This window comes from Cryptomeria japonica, chromosome 3 (assembly GCF_030272615.1).
Source record: "Cryptomeria japonica chromosome 3, Sugi_1.0, whole genome shotgun sequence".
Taxonomy (NCBI): domain Eukaryota; kingdom Viridiplantae; phylum Streptophyta; class Pinopsida; order Cupressales; family Cupressaceae; genus Cryptomeria; species Cryptomeria japonica.
The window spans coordinates 202,089,084-202,092,686 of record NC_081407.1 but is presented as its reverse complement, the minus strand read 5'-3'; positions in this window follow the sequence as shown (position 1 = coordinate 202,092,686).

Sequence of the window (3,603 nt, the reverse complement as noted above, 5' to 3'; positions counted from 1 at the left end):
GGGGAGGGGCATTGGAGACACTGGTGACTGAGCACACCAGATATGCATGGGGGCCATGTGTCCTGGCCCATTTGTACTATGAGCTGCATTAGTTTGTGTACCACGGATCAGTGGGCTTGGGCTGCGGAGTGACTCTCCTACAGGTGTGGGCATATGAGCACCTGCCGATCACACGACCTATCCACTTCAGAGGTAGAGGGCATGGACGGAGCTTTGTACATTTGTACGATATGATTACATCACAGCCTCGGATTGGTCGACTGGAGCATTGGAGACGCGTCATAGATGATATTGATATGGTTATCTGGAGGCCATACCTGGAGTGCGAGGAGTGGGATGACGACGCATTAGAGCTACCCTATGCATTCAGGAGCAGGTATCTGATTGGGCGGACGCCCTATATTCTGGAGAGGCAGCTTGTTGACAGGGTATGCAGACAGTTCGGCAGGATTCAGCGGATGCCACGAGGCTCGGGCATGTATGCCCGTACAGTCAGAGATCAGGTACAGTTCGGGCCGTTGTTATCATATGATCAGGCCGTGACACAGCTGGCAGAGGTGATGCCATTACCATGGGACATGTGGCCGGAGGTAGAGGATGCAGGGATGGACGCAGAGTACTCTGCGTATTGGGCAGAGCATTCCTTTCCGAGATTGACAGATCTGGGAGAGCTGTTGGAGGGAGAGGCTGGAGGGGATGATGATGATGATGGTGGAGGAGATGGAGGCAGGGGTCGACGGAGGCGGAGGGGAGTGGTGGGAGAGAGGCGAGTAGCACCTCGGAGGGAGGGAGGACAGGAGAGAGCAGCTCAGGTGGTGAGGGGTCGAGGTGGATTGCCCCTACAGGTACCAGCAGCACAGGGTCCTAGAGCACAGGGACCTAGACAGGTGCAGGGACAGGGACAAGCACAGGGACAAGTACCTATTCAGGCACCTAGACAGGTGCAGGCGGAGGCACAGGTACAGGCTCCTGCAGAGGAGGAGCCACAGGCAGAGGCTGAGGGTGGAGATCCTGAGGAGGATGAGCTGTTGGAGCTGCGAGAGATCTGCCAGGGTCAGGCAGACGAGATTGTTGATTTGGTGTGGGAGAGGGATCGCCTCAGGATCAGGCTCAGGGACACAGAGCGGGAGAGAGACCAGGCCATCCAGAGATATACTGAGGCCGAGATAGCTCTAAGGGCAGGGAGGCGGGCAGCAGAGGATGCAGGGGCAGGCTACGCATATGTGCTGCGAGCCGGAGAGGAGATCGCCTACTGGAGGGATCTGTACTATGGTGTCGTGCCAGCGGATCAGCGGGCGAGGAGCTTCCATAGATCGTCGCGCATAGCGACGGCTACGGGAGGGAGTTGTAGGAGGCAGGCATCCAGCGGTGGGGTCATGGGACCTCCACCACCACCAGACAAGTAGGGGGATCCTGGAGTGGGACCATCTAGAGCTCAGACTCTGTCGAGGCCAGGCGGCTCCGAGGGAGGGAGTTCATCACAGCCATAGAGGGCTCCCCTTTGTATCAGTATATGTACCATTTTTGTATTGTAGACACCTGCGGGTGATTTTGTAGCCATATGATTCTTTTGACATCATTGTATCATGACACTTTTGATTATATATGAGAGATGATCCATTTTTGCGGCAGCTATATGCATGTGTACCTTATGTGATGAGATGTTCTTATGTGATGCATGTTTTATGATATGGATGCTTATATGATGCAATGCAATATATTTTTGTTCTTTTATGTTGTATATGTGATGCATGATGCAATGTGAATGTATGTAATGCAAATGACTATGATAATGTAGATGTAAATTGTGCTAACAGGTGTTGTGTGCAGGATGTGATGCAATTGTGATATCTATATGTATGTATGAAATGCTTATATGTGGTGATGTAGGTGCAACTACATGAAATGCAAATGTTTTTGGTGTGTCATTATACTCAGTCATGTGATAGCAGGCTACGCGGACTCGAGCAGGATGATGGAAGTCAATCAAGAAAGGGGGATGGAAGACAGAAGATATGAAAGTGAAAGAGCTTCTTGTGCGTTATCATCATTGAGCTTATTATGGCAAGTAGGTTATGACAATCGAGGCATATGTTTGACCCAGAAAGTCATTGTACCCGTTTGCATGGAGATAAGACAGTCACAAACAAGGAATGCCCCAATTCACACTAGACGCACAGTGTCCTCATATCCTTGGACAAGTCATAGCATTACTAAGAGACAATCCATAGACAGCAAATAGAAATAGGTGACGATACCCCATCCTCGCCTTTCTAGTCAAAGACATCCTGGAGATAGAATCTCTAGTCAGAGACATCCTGGAAAAGCTAAAAGACATGTCACCAAACAGATGAAATCAAAAGAAAACCAAGACTCGACACCAACATCCACTGTAGTCCTCAAGTTTAGTGTCTCTTGTCACTTGTATAAGTCTTATTTGATTGTGGTCACAATGTTTACTTTCACAAAAAGGATAGATAGCACTGAACCATATGTTGTTTGAGTCTGTTGAAAGATTTGATTTGTTGAAGCCCATTGTTGCTGCTGTGTCTCATCTGAAACTGACTGAATCCATGAAACTGATACTTTATTGCGAAGAAGATGAAACTTTATTGCGGATCTGTGATGCAAATGTTGCTTTATTGTGGATTGTGCGCGGATAGACTTGAAGGAAGCTGGAAGAGACTGCACTCCTCGAAACATGTGATGTTCTCAGTTCCACACCCATCACTAGACGTAGGATTTTGCCTTAGCCACAGATAGGATCGGATTTATTATGGATGGAAAGGGATGTGAAAAGGGAGATTTATTATGAATAGCTAACCAATCTTAGGGAGATCAATAACAAGCCATGATGGGAATGGGTAAGTTTATTATGAACGAATAGGTTGTGAGTGTGTGCAAAGTGAAATGATGAAAGAGAATCCTGAAGGAGAGAGGAGCAAAATCTCTACGCATGGCGCTGGTGACCCAGTTTTCACCATGGTACTTGCCCAGGGTGCCACCGAAGTGGTTTTCACTGTTGGACGAAATTATTTCTCTTTACTTTTTTGAATTTTTCAATTTTTTTGTGTCACAAGGCGCCTGTTTGCCAGGTTTTCACCAAGTAACGATTTTTTTTGTTTTATAATTTTTTTGTATTTTTGAAATTTTTGATTTTTTTGTATTTTTTTGAATTAGGATACTTTGAAGAGCTATGTGTAGAACCTGCGAAGGTGCATGCTATTGATAGGATCCTCTAAGGGTTCACCTTCTGTAGTTGAGAGCTGATATGCCCCAGATCCATATACTGCTGTGATGATGTAAGGACCAAGCCAATTTGGTTCGAACTTGCCCTTCTTATCTCTGTCTTGCTGATTCTTGGGGTTCTCTCTGAGGACTAAGTCACCTACCTCAAATGTGCAAGGCTTAACTTTGTGATTGTAACTGCGACTCATTCGTTGTTGGTAAGCCTTGAGATGATTAAAAGCAATGTGCCTTCGTTCCTCCAGTAGTTCTAGTTCTTGTAAGCGAGAGACCCTGTAGTCTTCATCGTTGATTATGTTTCTCAAGGAGACTCGTAAAGAAGGTAACTCGACCTCAATAGGCAAGATGGCTTCAGAG